Genomic DNA, 14,896 nt, shown 5'->3' on the forward strand with positions numbered 1-14,896 from the left:
ATAGATACGGAGAACAAACTGATGGTTGCCAGATGGAAGAGGGATTGGGGGAGCTGGCTGAGAAAGGTCAAGGGATTAAGAAGTACAAACTGGTAGTTACAAAATAGTCACGGGGATGTAAAGTACAGCATAGGGAATATAGTCGATAATATTATAATAACTATGTATAGTGCCAGGCGGGTACTAGACAAATGGGAGGGACCACTTCATAAATTATTTATATAGATAGATAGATAGATAGATAGATAGATAGATAGATAGATAGATAGATATAACCATTAGGCTGTACTCCTGAAACTAATATAAAATTATATTGAATGTCGACTGTAATTAAAATTAAAAGAAAAAAAAAAAGAATTCAATCCCACTTCAGAAAGTATGTACCCAGGACCTTGCACACACTCTGTCTTGTTTTAAGTGCCCACAAGCCTACGGCCAGCTCCCTTTACAGGTGCTTACTAACTGAAGCTCTTTAAAGGATTATTTCATTTAGTCCTCATTGCACAACGCAGGGCAGATCCTGTCATCACTCTCGTTTACGGATGGGAAGACTGAGGCTGAGAGAGAGTAGCCGACCCGAGATCACCCAGCTGCTATTCAAAGGACACAAGATTAGAACCCAGGTCCGTCTGACTCCAAACTCAGTTATTAGACTGCAGGCCCCACCAAAGAGCGAAAAGCTAACGCCACTCGGGGAGGGGCGCGGTGAATTTTAATGCAGAAAGGAAGACTGGAAGACAAAAAAAAAAAAGCAAATGAGCACACATCCTCTCTCTGGTCCTCAATTTCCTTGGCTGTAAAATAGGACCGTTTGCCCCGCTTCCCGCGTTTCTGATGAGTCTGCTATGATCCTTCAGAGAAAAGTGATTGGCTCCAGAAGCCTATCTTGCTGGTGGCAAGCAGGATTGGGCAGAAGCCCGGCCAGGACACCTGTCCCTTCAGGCTGTGGAAACAACACAAAAGGCTCTTGGAAGGAGGAATTTGGGGCTCTGCTGACTTCCCAGCCCCTTGGAAAATGTGAGACACCAGGGATGGGAGAGGGCTGAGAACATGGAACGAGCAGAAAGCCTGGATCCGGGCCCAACCCAGTGGAATAGGGAGGAGGTCCAGGGCCCCCACCTAACGAATGCCCTCCCCCAGCCCACCAGGAATCAGCGGTGGGGAGGTGAGGGGCGTCGCCCGGCTGGGCTCAGGGAGCCTCCCCTGCCATTCCCCAGAGCCCTGTTTCTGATTTCCTTCATGTCTGGGGCTTTTCACAGGAATGGAGAGAAAAACAGAAAAAGAAAGGCCCATTTAGGCTAGACAGGCCCTGATTTCCCCCAGGAGAAGCGAGGCTGGCGAGTCAAGGTCTCCACCCAGTTGCTACCATGTTTTCAGGCCAAGACAGGAAACAGAAGTGAAAGCTTGGGCGAAGCTCTGACTCTGGCACCATCCACCACTGGCATTTCTTAGACTCTCATGGCTCAGGGTTTCTGGTCCTCACCATTCCCCAGCCACCAGAGCCCGCCCTCTCACGTTTTGGTTTTCAGCCCCAATTCTGTGCCACGCATGACGTCATGGAAGCCACACGATGCCACGCCTATGAGGAAAGCTCTTTTCTGATCACAATTTACAGTGGGGGAAACTGAGGCTCAGAGAGGTTAAGTGACCTTTCTGAGGCCTCACAGCCAGCAAGCCGCAGACATGGGTTTCAAAACAGGTCCGTGAGATGACAGAGTTTCTGTTTCTACCCACCAGGTGGCCGTTCCATTCTCTCTCAAGGGACACACGTTTTCTTTGTGACCCAAATCCCTGACAGTGGAAGAAGCCCCTGTGAATTTAGTCTGTCGTAGAAAAAGACTGCAAATTGCCTGCATTTCCTGAAGACCCGCTCTTGACGTCAGTCACCCCACCTCCCCCACCGCTGGGAGGCCAGTGGACCCTTTAATGCCCAGCCTGGCTCAGCGGATGGTGGTGAAGTCTCTCTTACCCCTGAAGGAAACACTTCCGTTTTCTCCCAACCTCTGTGCCTACCTCCGTCAGCAAGTCTTGGGCATGGTAGGAGAGGGGACCCATCCTTCAGTCAAAAAAGCCTGCAGTGCAAAGAAACATTCTCTTCTCTGAGTTGGTTTATGGACCAGACAACCCAGGAAAGAAAGCCACAAACCAACATGCCAAGTTGGAATTTCAAAGTCAATTAGCTTGAGATTATCTGAAGCCTTCCATTGTCCAAACGTTCAAGTTTAAGCACCAAGTTTGGAAAGGATGTGGCCTGGGGACAACAGAATATTGTTTCGGTGAAATGGGATATATTGGACCACCCAGAAAATTGGATGAGACATTCAAGGCCCTGCACAGTGGTCAGACTCCCTCTGGTTTTTCCCTGCGTCCGCCCACCACACCAGGCATCCTTTACTTGTTAAACCTTTACATCTCTGCTCATGCTGCTCTTCCTGCCTGAAATATCTTTTATTTCTGGCCAACTTCCCCTTCAAGCACTCAAGGCCAACTCATCCTTGGAACCATCTCAAATACCTGCTTCCTTCTCAAGGTTATTTCCGGACTTCCGTGATCAAAGCTACCCACTCTTTGCTCCTGTAGTAGCTTGCACACTGAATGCCCCAGTCAGGCACTAACTCAAGTGTATTTAATAATGAACTGGAAGTCAAAATGGCCCAGTGTTCACCGACTGAACTGAATGGAGGATGGATGGAATTGTCATGGGTGAATTGAGCCAGGAGCCACTAACCCCTGTGTACCCTGCCATCAAAGCCAACCTCCTGGCTAGACAAACCCCACTCTGTTTACACACCTGTCTTTGAGCTCAACTAGGAGCAGCTTAAGGACAGTTCTTGTCTTTCCCTGTATTCCATGCTCCATGGCAACTCAGTAAGTGCTCAGAGCATGCTGGGGAGTGCATGGAGGACCTATCCCGGCTCTCTCCCTACCTTCCCATGCCCCTTAGCCAAGTCCCTCTCGCTTTCTGAGTTTCAGTTTTCCAATCTGAAAAGGGAAAGTGTGGACTTTCCCATCTGAAAAGCTCAGTGCTATGGTCCAAATGCACGTGCCCTGCCCAAATTCATAGTTGAAACCCTAACTGCAGGGTGGTGGTGTTAGGAGGTGGGGCCTTTGGGAGGCTATCAGGCGATGAAGGTGGAGCCCTCAGGAATGCGATTGGTATTCTTATACCAAAGACCCCAGAGAGCTCCCTGGCCCCGCCCACCAGGGGAGAATACATGAAGAAGTCTGCACCCCAGAAGAGGGACCTCACCGGACTGTGCTGGCACCTTGACCTCGGACTTCCAGCCTCCAGAACTGTGAGCAATGAATTTCTGCTGTTTATAAGCCACCCTGTCTCTGGTATTTTGTTTTAGTAGCTCATATGGACTAAGACCCTCAGGAATGATTATCTCAGATGATCATTGTCATCCATCGGATTTTAATGTCAAGCCTGTCTTGACCTTCTAGGCTGTCTTTAAAGATGGATTCTAACATCACCCCCTCCCGTAAATGCATGTCACTCTCCCCATCAAGAGGTGGCCTCTATTTCTCCTCCTCCTTAATCTGGGCTGGCCTGATGACTTGCTGTGACCAACATAATGTGGCACAGGTGACACCATGCCAGCCCCAGTTTTATGTCTCATGGGGCCTGGCGGCTTCTATGTTCACTTTCCCAGAGCCCTGAGAGACAGCACGACTCCCTGCAGGAGGTGAGGCCATCCTGAATGCCCCAGCCCTGGACCAGCCGAGCTCCCAGCTGCCTGCAGCCCCTGACTGACTCCGCTGCCAGCCCCCACACCCTGCATACTAATGGAGCAAAGATGGGCCTTCCCTGCAGAACTCTGCCTAATTACAGAATCGCGAACAAAGAAGTCATTTCAAGCCATTACCTTTTGGGGTGATTTGAAACACAGAGAAATTACTGAAACATTTGGGTTCAGCTAAAGGGTTGATTGGGTTGATTGGTGATGTCTGCCATGGTTCATGAGTAAGGAATATAAAATCCTATCCCTGGACTAGATAAGGTCAAGGTCAGTGTCAACTCAATTCGATGGCAACTCAAGATCTTTCTTAGGCCTACTGGAAACGAAGATTCCACATTGAAAGGGAACTAATCCATCATCAGAGAGAAACCTGAACCCCGTTAGGAACCCCGAGTAAACTCTGGCAGGACTCAATGAACCAATAAGGCAGTCCCTCTGAGGTGTTTAAACAGGGTGGAAAAATCAGTAGCAAGGCCAGAAGCAGAAAGGGAAACTCAAAAAGAGACAGCATTGGAGGAAACTGAGCCACACTGAACAGCAGAGCTGCAGGGTCTTATACTTGTGTGGACTGAAATAACCCTTCCAGGAACCACCTCAGAATCTGAGAACCTCCTAATTGAACACAAGCCTGGCTGGGCAGCTGGTACCTGCCTTTCCCCCAGTGAGAACATACATCCTCCACAATGACCCCCCCTTCCTCTGAAGGGATAGAAAGTTGCTCTACTCCTTGTAGCCCAGGAGCCAGGCTAGAACTTCTCCCCAGGCTGGACCAGAAACAGCGGTTCTTATACTAGAAATCACCAGTGCTGACACAGAGAAGCCCAACATGGAAACTAAACCTCCCTGGGATTACTGGTTCATGCTGAGCCCTTTATCAGGTTCCAAGCGCCATGCTAAGCATTTGACTTGAACGCCCTTATTTCCTCCTAAACACCACCCCATGGGATGCATATTGCCATCCCATTTCACAGATGAGGAAACTCTCTTGCTTGGAACCATGGGGTTTGTAAATAGTGGAGCAGGGATTTGAATCCAGCCTCGATGCTGCCAAAGCCTCGGACCTTGGTCAGACTTGACAATCACCCCATATGCCCTGGTACAGCCTCATTGGTTGTTTACACCCACATCTGTTCTGATTGGTCAGTGCCCTGCTAAGCTAACTGCAAATACAAGGACAGCCATCAAACTCTCAATGTCCAAATTCAGAAAACAAATAGACACAGATCAATGTCTAAGATATGCCTCACTGTGGTAGGCAGAATAATGTCCTCCCTCCAAGATATCTATGTCCTACCCTCCCCCCCCCACCCCCCCAGAACCTGAGAATATGTTCCCTGACATGGCAAAAGGGATTTGGCAGAAATTATTAAGGATCTTGAGATGGGAGATTAGCCTGGATTATCCAAGGGCTCAATGTCATTATCCACGTCCTTATAAACAAAGGAGGGAGGGAGGAGAATCAGAGAGATTTGGTGAGAGAAACCTCAACACACTGCGGCTGGCTTTGAAGATGGAGAAAGAGAGACCATGAATCTACCAATGTGGGCAGCCTCTAGAAGCTAAAAAAAGGCGAGGGAATGGATTCTCCCCTCCAGAAATAATACAGTCCTATCAACACCTTGATTTTATGCCAGTGAAACTCATTTGGATTTCTGACCTCCAGAACTATGAGATAAATCTGTGCTATTTCAGGCCATGAAATGTGTGGTGATTTTTTTAGCAGCAAGAGGACACTCATATCCTGGCTCTCTAAGCCCTTATTTCATCTCACACCCAGACACTCATAGATTCTGATACTGTTCAAACAAATTCAGATAACAAGAGATGGGTGTATTCTGAATGTCTTCTGTCCTTAGTCACCACCCCAGACCATTTGCTGAGCACTTCAGACACTCTCTCAAAAACTATAAGAGAAAACTAAGATTCAAAGAGGCTATGTAACTTACCCAAGTTCACCCAGGTGGTTGGTGCCAAAGCCAAGACTAGAACCTATGTCTGCCGGGCTGAACCACACCATCTTCCACCAGCTCTTCTGTCTCTCTGACCCCTGATTCCCACAAGTAAAAACTGAGTATTCTAGCTGTTGGTTCTTGTACCAATCAATTGGTGCAAGAATCAACTTACCCACCTTCTTGCACAAGAGCTGCCCTCAGCATGAGAGCTCAGGGCTTGGATCAGAGGACCGAAGATATGTACCCCAAGAAAGCAGAACCGATTCTGACATTCTGCCTGGGTAGCAGCTGACCACCCTGCTGAGTCAGCTGCTGGTACTTCCAAGGTTGCCAAAGGATGTTTATGGTGGGTGGAGAAACAACTCACGCCCACCACTGGAGCCCAGGACTTCTCCACGGGGTGAGGCATGAAGCCAGGAGATGGGCTGATATGACCTTTTCTGGCCTAGGAACCTAAGGTCACAAGGCACCAGATGCCCGTATCAACTTAGATATGCAAAGGCAAATTTCAATGCTTACTTTCCTGGGAATAAAAATAGAAATGCCTTCGTTGAACTGACCATGAGCTCTGTTCAGTTCTTTGTGTATAATAACTCATTTAATCCCACAATGACCATATGAAGTAGGCACTGGTAGTGTCCCCACCTTACAGATAAAGACATTGAGGTGGCCAGAGGTCAAGGGGCAGAGCTGGAACCTGAACTCTAGAGCAGCACGGTGTAGAATTACTACCCCTCGGTTCCATCCAGCAGAACAAGACGTTCTACTCTTTCTCTACCAAGCTCATGGCCATCACTTCAACAACATATAGGTTCCATAAGAGCAGTAAATTAACTAACTTTCTTAATGTTGCCGGAAACCAGCATGTCCTGGAGACCAGAAGAAACACAAAGTGGCTGCCAACCCACAGGATCCCTTCCCAGCATCCCAGGTCTCCCCTTCAACCAGGGATCATAGAAAAAATCCTGCAAGTTCCAGGCAAGGTGGCAGAGTAGGTAAATGCTGTGCTTGTCACCTCCCATGACTACATTAAAATTAAACTAAATTATAGAACAATCAACAATTATAGAATCATCTGAAGACTCGCTGAACAGAACTCATAACAAAATATAAAGAAGAAGCCATGTGAAACAGGTGGTGGGGGGTGGGGAGATACGTGAAACGAGCTGGCCCCAAACCCACATGTGATGGTTGAGCATCGGGAGGGATAGCTGAGTGGTGGGGGTCACCCTGGTGATCAAGGATTCCCCAGACCAGGGTTCCAGTGCCAGAAAGAGGAGTCCCCACAGCATCGGGCTGTGAAAATCAGCTAGGGGGTCCACTCCTCCAGATGAGATGGAAGGCTGCCGGAAACCCAGACATCCTCTTAAAAGGCTCGAGCACAGACTCACTCACTCATAGACACTCACCCTGGGTTCCAGCGGAGGGACAGCAACTCGGAAGATGCCAGAGATATACAGGGACAGACTGACTGGTGTCGCTGCAGGAACAGCCACCATTGTCCCTGTGTTGTGCCTTCCTTCTGTGTAGCCTACAAGCAGGTGCCATCTTTCCTGTGTTGTGCTCTCCCCACACGGCTAAATCTGAAACTGACCTGAGGAACTCTGCTCACTCCACCTTGATGACTCCCTGGAACCCTGGCACATCCAATTCGTGCACGGCCTGAGGCACATTCCAGCCCAGCAATCAGTCCCGCCATGAGCACCACAGAGGCTTTTTCAGCGCAAGCAGCATGCCTCGGCTCGCACACCACTATATGGAAGTAACCTAAGTGCCCATCAATAGACAATTGGATAAAGAAGATGTGGTACATTTATGCAATGGAATATTACTCGGCCATAAAAGAAATAATGAAATCTTACCATTTGCAACAACATGGATGGACCTGGAGGGTATTGTGCTAAGTGAAATAAGTCAGACAGAGAAAGACAAATACCATATAATCTCATTTATATGTGGAATCTGAAACAAAATAAACAAAGCAACAAAACACAACCAGACTCATAGATGCAAAGAACAAATTGATGGTTAGTAGATGAACAGGTTTTGGGGGCTGGGTGTAAAAGGGAAAGGGATTGAGAAGTACAAATTTGTAGTTACTAATTAGTCATGGGAATATAAAGTACAGCACAGGGAATATAGTCATTAATATTGTAATAACGTTGTATAGTCAATAATACTGCAGTAACTAGACTAATCAGGGGGGATAACTGCATAAATTATATAAATGTCTAACCACTATGCTCTACACCTGAATCTAATATAAAATAATATTGAATGTCAACTGTAATGGAAAATAAAATAATTTTTTAAAATACATTTTTAAAAACTGTTTTTAAAAAAGAAGAGAAAAAGTTCTGAACTGGCAACCAGGAGCCCCAAGTCCTCGTCCCACCAAGTAACCTAGGGAATGTCACCTAACCAATCAGGGCCTCACTTTCCTTGTCCCTAAAACGGCGGAAAACCCCACAGCCCCTCTAAAGTTTTAGGAGGGCAGAAATCCTGTTTGTTCATCATTCTGCCTCGTAGTGTATCAGACACATAGTAGGTGCTAATAAATATTTGTTAAGTGAATGAATAAAAATATAAGTTACAAGTTTACTCCCCCTCTTTTGAAGGCCTTAAGAACAGGAACTGGGCTTGATTCATCTGAAGTTCTCACATTAATATAGCTTTCACTCCTCCATAGGTTTATTCACGTAGGACATTGCTCCCAAGTACTCACTATGTGCCCGGTCCAGTCAAGGCCTCAGCATCATTCAGGATCCACTGATGTCCCGCGTCTGTGTCCTCACACGCTACCCTCTTCCCTTTTTTTCTGGCCCGTAGCTGTAATGCTACCCACACTTGGCTCCCTCACGCCTGGACAACCACCCAGCTGTTTCATGATCAGCAAGCTTGGCCCATTCTAGGGACTTAGACAATGATTCCTGCATTTCCAATTCCCTTATGCCCAGACCTAGGGGAACAAAGCCCAAGGAAAACCCTACCTTAATCACAAACACATGCACGCACGCGTGCACACACACACACACACACACACACACACACACACACACACACAAGCACCAATGTACAATGGGGCCCTAGGAGTAGGATTTTCTGAGTTCAAATCCCAGTTCTTTTGCTTATGAGCTGTGTGACCTTGGGCAAGTTCCTTCACCTCTCTGAGCATCATCGTCTTCATCTATAAAATGGGGGTGATAATCCTGAAGCCTTTCCATATCAGGTTGTATGGGGATTCAATGAGATGATGGCTACGGAAACCTTTGGTTCAATAAATGTGCCGTGCTCAATAAAATCGTGATTCTTGTTTCCTTTTTCCAGAAGGGAAAGAGAACATCAGCTGCCTAAGTCCCAGGGAAATCTGTGTTTAGGGGCCTGGAATGTAGGAATTTACTCAGTATATTTGATGGGGATTATCTTGAGGAGCAGGAAGTCGTAGATCCAACATCACCATGTTAACTTTAAGATTGACCAATGAAAATTTAGACTTAGAACCAGAGAACAGAAGAGACCCAAGACGTCACCATGTCTGTGGCAGAAACAGCCAGCTGCCCAGCAAAAGTCCATCCTCCCTTTACAGTACACTGCTGTAGCTGGGAGGAAGCCACCCTGGCCAAGAACTCCATTTCCCAGCCTCCTTTACAACGAGAGTGATCACATGACTAGTTCTTACGTGTGGTGGGAGGCAGTTAAGAAGCAAACATGCCACCTCCATGCTTTCTTTCATCAGTGATGATGTCCAGGGAGATAATAGGGACATGAGATGGGTCAACGAATTGCCATGTGAAAGAGGACCACCCTCCATTCAGAAATAACTGCCTTATAATAAACGTCTGTTTTGTTTGAGCCATTATACATGTTTGGGTCTGTTACTGCAGCTGCTATCCTGACAAATACCACATTCAGTTGCCTTGTGTACAGATGAGACGATGATGGCCGAGAGTGAGAGTACTTTGCCTAAGGTCACAACAACAAATTCAGCAAAAGTCAAGAACTTTAGTTTCTTAACAATTTGGAGTAGATTTGCAGTTTTCAACCTGCCCAACAGAGCTATTAACGATTCTTAGAGGTCCTTCAGCAATAAGGGTAAAGTTAAGTGAGCTGCGGTCTGGAGTTCTCCACTTCTGTTTCATCTAGAATAACACCACTTTTATCTTTTCAAATTGCACTTCTGCATATATTTTCATTGAAGGAAAGGGTTCTGTGGCTTGAAATACTTTCCAAGTCTACACACTGGGTGATTGCTAACATGATCTGACTTTCTGTGGTATAACACAACAAAGTTTCACTTCTTCTCCACTGTGTCTCCTGGCCTCAACTGCTGACACAGACATGTGGATTCACAGAAGTACATAGATATTTGCTTAGAAAGGAAAAAAAGAAACCTCAGTGTGCAGAAAAAAACAAAACAAAACAAAAACCCTGAAACCTGGGCAAAGGCAAAAAGAAAAGACATTCAAGTACTCTAGCTCAGTGGTTCTTAAGGTTTGGGGTGCATCAGGTACATCCAGGGAGCTGGTTCAAAATGCAGACTCCCACTGCTCACCCTCAGAAATTCTGACTAAAAACTGCAGCTTTAAAAAATACTCATGATTATTGATCATGTTGCCAATAATACCAGGATTGCACTTTGAGAAGCCTTGAGTCTACTTCATAGCCTCAAAACAGGCAGTGATAACCGCACCACTGCCACGTAGCTCAAAGAGAGTGAAATCAGCTTTTCATTTTCTTGTACACAGGGAAGAACCTGAGCATTAATAATACACTGGCGGGCTGGCTCGGTGGCTCAGGTGGTTGGAGCGCCAGGCTCCTAATGCTGAGGTCGCCGGTTGGATTCCCACATGGGCCAGTGAGCTGCGCCCTCTACTGTGAACAACAGCTCTCCCTGGAGCAGGGCTGCCGTGAGCAGCCGGAGGTTGGCGTACCCTGCTGTAGGCTGCCTTGGGCTGCCGTGAGCTGCCATGGGCTACCGTGTGCCGCCGTGAGCGGCTGGTGGCCAGCGTGAGCTGCCGTGAGCCACTGTGAGTGGCAGACCAATGACTGGTGACCTACTGCCTCAGCCAGGGAGAGCGTAAGACTCATCACACCAGCATGGGCCAGGGAGCTGTGTCCTACACAACTAGACTGAGAAACAACGGCTTGAACCAGAGTGGGGGGGTTTGGGGGAGGCGGAAGAAGGGGGAAAAGAATAATATACTGGCAAAGAAATAAATAATAATTTCTATTTGGCTCAGATGGGTGTCACAGGTATAGACAGCATAGTGGTATAGAAATGAAATAGAATAATAACTAATGTTTATAGAGCCCTTACGACACAACAAGCCCTCTGTTAAGCCCTCATATGTGATCTCATTTAATCTTTATAATAATCCTAGGAAGCAGTTACTACGCATATTCCCATTTTATAGATGAGGAAACTGAGGCATAGAGATAAGGATAAGTGGTTCCATGTCACTAAGCTGGCAGGTGGCGGACCATGTTCAAACCCACGTAACAGAAACCAACCCCACAGCCACAATGCTGTATTGCCTCTCATAGAGGTCTAGCGTCAGAACCCACCTCCAGGCCTCACTTTCCTAATCTCTCAAATGGGCATATAAATAGCACCTTTATCATATAGCCATGGTGAGAATTCAAAATCATCCCAATGAAATTGTTTGCAAACTGAGAGGAGCTAAGTAAACATCTAAGAGATGAGAACTTAGTCCAACTCCCCCATCCAATTTTACAGTTGGTGAAAATGACGCCTGGCTACGTTATTTATTCAATGAGCATTTACTGAGCACCTACTACATGTGAGGTTTTGTCCAGGGGACTGAGGATACAGAGAGGATAACATCCCATTCTGGCCTAAAGATGCATCCAGGCCAGCAGGAAAGACAGACAAGATGACGGGGCAATTACAACATAGTGTTATACACATTGTGACGGGAAGTACAGGCACTGAGAAAGCCTAGGGGACAGGCCTTGTCCCAACAGGGTGAGGTGGCGTGGGAGGGATGACTTCTCAGGAGGATCTAGCTAAAGAGGGAAGTACTTGTCCAAGGTCAAGTTTATCTATTCCCTGAAGCTTGGGGGAGTCCAGAGAAGGTCCCTGTGCACCAAGAGATAAATAATTCTTCCCATCGGCTTCTCAGTGCCTGACACCCCACCGCGTAAGTGTCACGGATTTATGTTAAACTATCTGTCACAAGAAAACGCCAGGCCACCTTCTCCTCCTGCCACCAGAGGCCTGGATTAGCCAATCGTGTTCATCTCAGCAACTGAGACATTTAAAGGAATCTTTCCCTTGAGCAAGTTGGAGGAAGCAGGAGAGACAGCAACCACCACAGGGAAGTTGGTCTTGAAAAGGAAATAGGGGATTCCAAGAGAGAAACTGGGGCCTGGGCCCCTTCATGGAAAGAGAAGATAGACGCAGGGCCTGGCCACTCTCTCACTGACCTCTCTGAACCATACAGGTCTGAGTGATCAGACTTACGTAGAGCATCCACGAGGGATTGATTCCAGGAGCCCCCTGGAACGGAATTCACATATACTCACGTCTCGTATAAAATGGCATAATTTACATATAATCTCTACACATCCTCCTTTAAATCATCTCCAGATTACTTACAATACCTAACACAACGTAAACGCTGTGGAAATAGTTGTTACTCTGTGTTGTAGGGAATACTGACAAGAATGAAATGTCTACATGTTCAATACAGATGCAACCATTGCAGGCCTAAGTGCATAGTCCACGTCAGCAACAACAAATGTTTCTGACCTACGGTAGGTTGACTCCACAGATGCAGAACCCATGATACAGAGGGCTGACTGCACTTGACTATTATGATGTGTTGTTTGTTAGTAATTTTGCCAAAAGCAGGTCTTTATGGCTTACCCAGTTAAAATGTGCTAGTCCAAAAGCAGAGGGGGGAGTGGACTATTTTCAACAGAGAACAGAGGGTTCATATCCTTTGTATGCAAAGAACTCTTAAATATCAATAAGAAAAAGACAAACGGGCCCGCAGGAAAAGATGGGAATGGACTTGAATCGAATAATCATCGAAGAAAAGCGAGTAAGATGATAAAGGCTAATCAGCATTAATAAAGAAATGTCAAGTGAGGCAGCCAAATGTTATTCTCACCTTTCCCAACAGAGAAAGTTTAAGAGATGGGCAGCAACCAGTGTGGGTGACACTGGAAGAATATCGCCCCCCCCCCCAATACAGCACCGGGGGAATGCAAGCTGGCACAACCTTTGGGGGCAACGTGGCCAAAAGCTTCAACAGCCTTAAAACCTGGCAAACCTTTGACCCAGGCATTTCCCCTCTGGAAAGGTGTCTGTGGAACAAGCACATAGAGATGACGTATTCGAGTGGTCGTGGCAGCACTGTTTATAACCACAATGAGGAACGGTTACATAAATCCCAAGACATGCTCTCTACGTAGTCATTAAGATGTATAGTGGAGGAACAGAGATGACAGGGAAGGAAGTTCACAACCCGTGTGAGGTACAAGAGTGACCAGACGAGATGTTGGAAGACTTGAGCCTGTGTATGCTCGGGGACGTACTTATGTGTGTCTGGTACATTGCAGGCAGCCAACAACATCTCGGGTAAATTAGTGAGGGGTAGAGGGAGGGATGGAGAGGGGCACTTCTCTGGGTTCAGGCCCCCGCTTTTGTCTCTGTCCTGACAGGTGGTACAGCCCAGTGGTGAAGAAGGTGGGCTATACACTCATTTCATTCTAATCTTGACCCCCCTCCCCCCACCGGCTTAGCATCCCTGCAGCCCTGAGCCCATGCCCTCCTCTCTCTGAGTCTGCTTCCTCACCTGCATGAGGAGGACCATGAAAGTACCTCCCTCCTGGGGCTGCCGCAAGCATTCACAGACTTAGCGAAAGAAAATGCTGAGCACGCTGCTTTTAAAATTCTGGTGATCTTGCTATGTTTGACAATTGGCGCGCATTACTTCGGAAATCTGAAAATCATAACAGAACTATTTCCATTTTGACAAGAATTAAATTCTAAGCAGGACCAAAGAACTTCTCCCTCGACCAGGACTCCCCTTTTCTGGCCCCTCCGGGTGGCGTCACACCGAGCATGGTACCTGGAGGCTGGTCTTCCTGAGGTTCCCCAAGACTTCAGGCCACACGAGGCTGTGCAGGAAACCTGTGTTCCCCGACTTCTTTCTCCCAGTCACACCGTGATTTGGCTGTGGCTGTTTGCCCAGAAAACAGCTCATGTATTCATTCAAGATCCCCTCAAACCCGGCAGAGCACAGCCCGCCCCCCACCACAGAACACCTTCATGCACTGAGAGGCTCCTGGGGAGACCTCCATCTGTCCTGAGCTCCTCGTTGTTTGGGGCTGCTGTCCTGAATGGGACAGACTCTGCCAGAGAAACAGCTGGAGGGAGGAGAGAGAGAGAGGGAGGGGCAGGAAACTGGGCTGAACAAGGGCAGAGGCGGCCAGCTGCGTGGAGTGGGGGCTGCCAAGGGTGGCTGTGCTTGCCAGCCGGGGACTGGGCTGGTGGGTTGTGGCTGGTGGCAAGGCTTGCTGGGGACGACCCGCCCCCCTGGCGGCCAAGCCCAGCTGGGAGCTGTGCCCACTGTCTGAGCACAAACCAGGAACATATGCAGCTGGGGGAAGTGTCGTGTTGCCTGAAAGGGCTCAGCAGCTCCACAGGACAGACTACCAGGTATTGTACCACTCTGGGCCCCTTCCTTACCCCAGGTCTTCGTGCCTGCTGTTCCTTCAACCTGGACGCCTTTCCTGCCCCTCTTCGTGGCCTGATGACCTTCTGCTCCCTCTTTTTTTTTTGTAAATTAAAACAGCAAGGAGGTTGTTTTAAAGCACCAAATGAACAAAGATTACCATGTTTTATAAGGTCTGATTTTACTAAATGTTACAGGGAAGCAACAATCTCATACAATCTTATCCATAATTGGAATGTACATCGATATTCCATTTCTGGAGAGCTCTGTGACAAAATACAGCAAAACCTTTCACTATGTTCAGAACCCGTGTTGTTTACATAGAAATTCTGTTTTCATCCCAAACCCTGCTCCCCCTGAGATAAATATCGTGCATACTTTGGTATGAACACACATATATATATTTTACATAGAAATCTAAAATGATTCAGTCACACTCTATGTCCATATTGTAACTGGCTTTTTCATTCAATGATAAGATGTATATATCTTACCC

General features: G+C 47.2%; 1 protein-coding gene across 5 annotated transcripts in view; it reads right to left on the reverse strand.

The window, feature by feature from the left end:
* CMKLR1 (chemerin chemokine-like receptor 1) overlaps positions 1-14,101 on the reverse strand; it is a 48,153-nt gene extending 34,052 nt beyond the window's left edge. Inside the window, exons 1-2 of one of the 5 annotated variants that reach the window (XM_019757483.3) lie at positions 13,795-14,101; positions 13,519-13,665 (exon numbers count right to left, since the gene is read on the reverse strand). The gene's annotated coding sequence lies outside the window, so the exon portion shown is untranslated. The other 4 variants (XM_074321805.2, XM_019757485.3, XM_019757490.3 and 1 more) reach the window with 4 other exon arrangements.
* Positions 14,102-14,896: the final 795 nt, after the last annotated feature.

The sequence above is a fragment of the Rhinolophus sinicus genome, chromosome 9 (genome assembly GCF_057876585.1).
Source record: "Rhinolophus sinicus isolate RSI-liver-muscle chromosome 9, RSI-T2T, whole genome shotgun sequence".
NCBI classification, from domain to species: domain Eukaryota; kingdom Metazoa; phylum Chordata; class Mammalia; order Chiroptera; family Rhinolophidae; genus Rhinolophus; species Rhinolophus sinicus.